Below are 7,500 nucleotides of genomic sequence, written 5' to 3'. Positions count from 1 at the left end.
TTTCAGTCGTTGTTTGAGTAGTTTACACTATTTCAATCTATTAGTGAAGTTCATTGAACAATATTTAACTGCAAGACTTTTGTTATTTGAGGAAAAATATTGTTTTGCCTACAATGTATAATTTGATGAGTCTGTGATTAATGGCATATATTAATGAAGTCCTGGCTATAAGAGAGAGAGAGAGAGAGAGAGAGAGAGAGAGAGAGAGAGAGAGAGGAGAGAGAGGAGAGAGAGAGAGAGAGAGAGAGAGCCTTCCTACCGTTCTGACGAGTGGCTGAGCCCATCTTAACTACCATAGGTCTAAGAGTTATACGATGGCCTTGACTTCGTCATAGTTACAGCTATTTTAAGCCATTAAATTATTATAAGGTGAGCTTAGTTCGTTTAGGCTCGCTTACGGAGACATGTTTCCACATAATGGGTTTTATAATCAGTCTTGAAGGTAACCACAATAGCTGCATCTATGTTGAGTTATTAATTATGTTTTATATTCATGCTACATAACTTTCCATACTGTAAAATTTGGAAAAAAAAACTAACATACTCGATTATTCTAGCTTATTTCCCTTCCTCTTGTTATTATGAAGTGTTTATAGTGTATCTATGAAAGTTTTATCTTAATGTTGTTAATTTACTTAAACTTCTCTTGTAGTACTATATTATATTTCCTTAATTTCTTTCCTCACTTAACTATTTTCCTTGTTGGAGCCCTTGGGATTATAGCATTCTGTTTTCCCACCTAGGGTTATACCTGAACAATTAATAATAATAATAATAATAATAATAATAATACATACATACATACATATGCCAAGGCACTTCCCCCAATTTTGGGGGTTACCCGACATCAAACAAATGAAAAAAAACGGGACCTTTTCTCTTTACGTTCCTCCCAGCCTGACAAGGGACTCAACCGAGTTCGGCCGGTACTGCTAGGGTGCCACTGTCCACCCTCCCCCGTTATCCACCACAGATGAAGCTTCATAACGCTGAATCCCCTACTGCTGCTACCTCCGCGGTCATCCAAGGCGACCGTAGGAAGTAGCAGGGCCTACCGGAACTGTATCACAATCACTCGCCATTCATTCCTATTTCTAGCACGCTCTCTTGCCTTTCTCACATCCATCCTCCTATCACCCAGAGCTTTCTTCACTCCATCCATCCACCCAAACCTTGGTCTTCCTCTTGTACTTCTCCCATAACCTCTTGCACTCATCACCTTCTTTAGTAGACAGCTATTTTCCATTCTCTCAACATGGCCAAACCACCTCAACACATTCGTATCAAATCTAGCTGCTAACTCATTTCTTACACCCGTCATCACCCTCACTACTTCATTCCTAACCCCATCTAGTCGAGATACACCAGCCATACTCCTCAGACACTTCATCTCAAGCACATTCAATTTCTGTCTCTCCGTCACTTTCATTCCCCACAACTCCGATCCATACATCACAGTTAGTACAATCACTTTCTCATATAGAACTCTCTTCACATTCATATCCAGCCCTCTATTCGTCACCACTCCCATCACTGCCCCCAACACTTTGCATCATTCATTCACTCTCTGACATACATCTGCTTCCACTCCACCATTTGCTGCGACAACAGACCCCAAGTACTTAAACTGATCCACCTCCTCAAGTAACTCTCCATTCAACAAGATATTCAACCTTGCACCACCTTCCCTTCTCGTATTTCTCACAACCTTACTCTTACTCACATTAACTCTCAACTTCCTTCTCTCACACACCCTTCCAAATTCTGTTACTAATCGGCCAAGCTTCTCTTCTGCGTCTGCAACTGGTACAGTATTATCCGCAAACAACAACTGATTTACCTCCCATTCATGATCATTCTCGTCTACCAGTTTCAATCCTCGTCCAAGCACTCGAGCATTCACCTCTTTCACCACTCCATCAACACACAAGTTAAACAACCATGGCGACATCACACATCCCTGTCTCAGCCCCACTCTCACCGGAAACCAATCGCTCACTTCATTTCCTATCCTAACAGTCGCTTTACCACCTTTGTAGAAACTTTTCACTGCTTGCAACAACCTTCCACCAATTCCATATAACCTCATCACATTCCACATGGCTTCCCTATCAACTCTATCATACGCTTTCTCCAGATCCATAAACGCAACATACACCTTCTTACCTATTGCTAAAAGGGCAATGTCACTGTCCCTTTCCTCTGCCATTCATGAGCAGCCTTTAAAACCTTTAAATAATTGCTTTGTAGAAACGAAAATCTTCTTCTTTTAATAAATCTTCACTTTCCTTCCCTTTTCAGATATTGAGTCAGACACTTCGTTAGTGGAAGTCGTGATGGGGTTCAACGCGTCTCTGCCCTGCGCGATACATTCACCTCCCCAGTACGATGTTCCAGCACTCACTTTGTGGTACATTGAGGATCAGGAGACTCCTGTTTATAGGTAAGTGAGAGAGAGAGAGAGAGAGAGAGAGAGAGAGAGAGAGAGAGAGAGAGAGAGAGAGAGAGAGAGAGAGAGAGTGTTACGAGGGTTTTGTATGTCTCAAGTTTTTATGACCTTGTCTAACTTAGTCTTCAATTAGTTTACCGTGTTTCTGTTTACTATATCCGCTGGAAGTCTGTTCCATGTGTGTTTGAGAGAGAGAGAGAGAGAGAGAGAGAGAGAGAGAGAGAGAGAGAGAGAGTTACAAGGGTTTTGTATGTCTCAATGACTTTTTAGTCCATCCGTGGAGACTTCATTTGCTCTTCAGTAGAGCGATTTTGTTTGAACGTTTCCGAGAGTTTTTTATGATCTTGGCTAACTTTTTCTTGAATTAGTTTATCGTGTTTCTGTTGACTATATCCGCTGGAAGTCTGTTCCATAAGAGAGAGAGAGAGAGAGAGAGAGAGAGAGAGAGAGAGAGAGAGAGAGAGAGAGAGAGAGATTTCGGATGTTTCAAAGACTTTTTAGTCTACACGCAGAGACTCCATTAGTTTTTTTTTAGAGTTTTTATTATCTTGTTTAACTTATTCTTGAATTCGTTTACCATGTTTCTCTTCACTATATCCACTGATAGTCTGTTCCATGAGAGAGAGAGAGAGAGAGAGAGAGAGAGAGAGAGAGAGAGAGAGAGAGAGAGAGATTTAATGAATATTACAACAACAATATCAAGGTAAGTTCCTGTTTAATATTTCCATGTGAAGAGAGAGAGAGAGAGAGAGAGAGAGAGAGGAGAGAGAGAGAGAGAGAGAGAGAGAGAGAGAGCCCTGTTAGAAAATTGCTGACATATCCGCATTTGACTTTAGGATAATTACTAAGAAAACTTTCTAAATTATCACCATTAGCGTCACATTATTATCTAATGAGAGAAAGGAGTGTTTGGAGCCAACTAGAATCCACATTTAATCAATAGTTTTATGGTATTCACAGACCTCTACCAATAATGTCACCCAAGGAGAATGTTCAGTATGTTAGTGTTGTATGTTGCTTGATAATATTCAATGTTCCTCCAGGAATATTGATTTTGAATAATCCGACTTTTTAAAAACGTAGCATACAAAGGAAAATGAAGACATGTATGAGCTGTTCAATTCGGTGATTATGGAAATTGACATACGAAGTTAGCCTTCTGACACAAAACGATTATATAAAAATGCATTAAAATTGATTTCTGCTATTAAGGAGGTTATCTTCCATAGGTACACCTCGGCAATTAGATATATCACTTACCAATAATCGATGATTAGTATTCAAGTTTCATTATATGACTAGTAAATCTATTGTTTTCTAGAACTGGATAGCGCCAAAGTCTAGACCATGGCCCTCCATTGTCTTGGGTTAGATTTCTCTTGCTTGAGGGTACACTCGGGCACACTATTCTGTTTCTTTGTCTCTTTCGCCTTTTAGGCTATTTTCCATGATGGGGCCCTTGGGCTTATAGCATCTTACTTTTCCAACTTGGGCTGTAGCTTGTTACATAGAAGTTTTTATCCTCTTGTTATTTTAAAGTTTTTATATTCTAAATATGAAAGAAATTTTTAATGTTATTGTTCTTAGTTTCTCTTGTATTTTTTCATATTTCCTTTCCTCACTGGGCTATTTTCCCTGTTAAAGCCCTTGGGCATATAACATCCTGCTTTTCCAACTAGGGTAGTAGCTCAGCTAATAATAATAATAATAATGATAATAATGATAATAATAATAAAAAAAAATAATAATAATGATAATAATAATAATAATAATAATAATAATAATAATAATAATAATAATAATAATAATAATAATAATAATAATAATAATAATAATAAAAAAATCAGTGGTTATCGACATTTTCCATCATTAGTTTAGGCCTAAAAGATAATTATTTTCTGGGCTGTGAGTAACACGCGACACTGGTGAATGATTATAGTCCCCCCTCTGTTTGTGGCCCAATTAAAGACATCTGGTAGATTTATATCTGGTAGACGCAGGACCACTTCTTTTGTTTTTATTTTTATTTGTTCCTCGTCATATTGTACATACAGACATATCTAAAAAAGCTTAAATTCTAATTCATATAGAAGCTTGATTCATCTGTTTTTAAATGTTGATATTATCCTCTTTCTGAAAGGGTTTATGTATCGTCATGATCAGCAAAGCTGTACTATTTAGGGCCACCCATACTAGCTTTGTTTGCTGTGAGAAATGAGACTAAAGTGTCCCACCATCACCATTCCTCAGTTGGCCACTGTGGGGATGAAAACTGACTTAACCCTAGACATGACTAAGGACATGTCTGAGGCCTTTGTCCTGCAGTGGAATAGAAAAGGCGGCATTTGTTGTTTTTCGTTGTTGTTGACACTGCAATATTTATGACAATTATCCATAATCCTGGTTTAGATTCGAATTCTATTTTTAGAATCTTATAACTAAAGAACAACTCAAACAATATCTATATCAGCATCAAAAACACTTTAGGTATTTAACAGAACACAACAATTGTCCTATTATTAGACATCCGTATTCATAAGTCCTTGTATTCATAGTTGGATTAAGTCCCTGTCTCGCAATCTGCTGGACGGAAGTTTGAGCCCCGCTCAGGCCTAATAGCTGACAGGGTGACATAAGTCTTTTTATAGCTTATATATGACATATCTGTTTTTACGTTGTTAATTTTTGTAGAATGATTTATTGTTAATTTTTTTCTCATCATTTATTCATTTCCTTATTTCCTTTCCTCACTGGGCTATTTTTCCCTGTTGGAGCCCTTGGGGTTATAGCATCTTGCTTTTCCAACTGAGGGTGTAACTTGGCTAGTAATAATAATAATAATAATAATAATAATAATAATAATAATAATAATAATAATAATAATAATGATAATAATAATAATAGTAATTTATGTGCCCTCACTGCTCATTCATTAAAGTACTTAAATTTATTGAGTAGTTTTTCCAGGTCTTCTGAAAGTTATTTAACTATGAAAAAGATATATTATCCTTCATGGTTTTAAATTTAATTTCCTTTATGTTCTCTATTTTCAACAACGATATCGGCGTCAATGACCTTCGATGTCTGTATACCAGAAAACTCATAATCAATTAATCAATCATTGCTTGTGTTTTCGTATATTGTTTTTACCTTTTTTTGTGATATGAAAACTTATATTTTTTGGTTGTTGATGTGTTTATTCTGGGTTAATTCAGAGCGGAAGTATTATTTTTGAAGCCCAAACGGATCTAAAAATATTCCTCTTGTTATTTGCTTATTTAGAGTGGATTTGGTATAAAGTTTTTATACTATTCTTGTGATATATAAACTTATATTTTTGGATGTTGATGTGTTTATTGTAGTGTATTCTAGTCCATAAATCTAGGGTTAATTCAGAACTGAAATATTATTTCTAAATCCCCAAAAATGATATAAAAACATTCCTTTTGTTATTTGCTTATTTAGGGTGGATTTTATCCCACGACCTTTGACCTGGCAGCTGCCATTAAAATCATGCAATATAACGTAATACAAGCCAAACGAATTACCATGTCAAAGGGGATTATAAAAAACGCTGGAAATGAATGAGTGATTGAATATTCTAGCGCTGATGAAAGATTAATTCGTGTGATGTTAGTTCAAGGTCTTATAAATCATGGAAATATATCCGCAGTCTCTTACGCTTCAACTTTGAACTGTGGAGAGTGGAATTTGGAAAATAATCCGAGCCATTATATGAATTAGACATGTACTTTTAGAATTATTATCGTGAACGAGGCCATACGAATGAATTAAAACTCATTCACATGCAGAATTACATCTTTCTAAGCGGGTTTTTGTTACTGGGAAAATCTAGTGATTATATATTATAATTTCCGACGTTATCTTCCTCATGAATTTGTAAGTATACAAGTGAAAACGTTATTGGAATCCGTAAAAGATGTAATTAATGATTTAAAGGTTTTGGTAACCCATTGGAATGTCAGCGGCTGTCAATCTGCCGGACGGAGGTTCGAGACCCGTTGAATATATATTTTAAAGTGTCTGTCTTTAAAGGCCTTGGTAACCCATTGAAAACGTCCTTGCCTGGCAATCTATAGGACGGAGGTTCGAGACCCGCTGAAGCTAGATTCTTGTGGTGCCTATCTTTAAAGGCTTTTGTACCCAATTGGAAATGTCCTTGACCAGCAATCTGTTGGACGGAGGTTCGAGACCCGCTGAAGCTAGATTCTTGTAGTGTCTGTCTTTAAAGGCTTTGGTAACCAATTGGATATGTCCTTGACCGGCAATCTGTTGGACGAATGTTCGAGAGCCGCTGAAGCTAGATTCTTGTCATGTCTGTCTTCAAGGGCTTTGGTACCCAATTGGAAATGCCCTTGACTGGCAATCTGTTGGACGAAGGTTCGAGACCCTCTGAAGCTAGATTCTTGTGGTGCCTGTCTTTAAAAGCTTTGGTACCCAATTGGAAATGTCCCTGGCTGGCAATATGTAAGACGGAGGTTCGAGACCCACTGAAGCTAGATTCTTGTGGTCCCTGTCTTTAAAGGCTTTGGTACGAAATTGGAAATATCCCTAGGTGGCAATATGTAGGGCGGAGGTTTGAGACCCACTGAAGCTAGATTCTTGTGGTCCCTGTCTTTAAAGGCTTTGGTACCAAATTGGAAATATCCCTAGGTGGCAATATGTAGGGCGGAGGTTTGAGACCCACTGAAGCTAGATTCTTGTGGTCCCTGTCTTTAAAGGCTTTGGTACCAAATTGGAAATATCCCTAGGTGGCAATATGTAGGGCGGAGGTTTGAGACCCACTGAAGCTAGATTCTTGTATTGTCTGTCTTTAAAGGCTTTGGCAACCTATTGGAAATGTCCCTGGCTGGCAATCTGTAGGACGGAGGTTTGAGACTCGCGGAAGCTAGATTCTTGTATTGTCTGTCTTTAAAGGCTTTGGCAACCTATTGGAAATGTCCCTGGTTGGCAATCTGTAGGACGGAGGTTTGAGACCCCGCTGAAGCTAGATTCTTGTATTGTCTGTCTTTAAAGGCTTTGGTACCAAA

The 7,500-nt window shown here is 37.8% G+C and overlaps 1 pseudogene; it reads left to right on the top strand.

Annotated features, from left to right (window-relative positions):
* Positions 1 to 7,500, top strand: part of LOC137640969 (nephrin-like) — a 152,070-nt pseudogene that overhangs the window by 66,100 nt on the left and 78,470 nt on the right.

This window comes from Palaemon carinicauda, chromosome 1 (assembly GCF_036898095.1).
Source record: "Palaemon carinicauda isolate YSFRI2023 chromosome 1, ASM3689809v2, whole genome shotgun sequence".
Classification (NCBI taxonomy): domain Eukaryota; kingdom Metazoa; phylum Arthropoda; class Malacostraca; order Decapoda; family Palaemonidae; genus Palaemon; species Palaemon carinicauda.
Note: the sequence above shows the minus strand (reverse complement) of the source record. Positions and strands in the feature narration are given on the sequence as shown.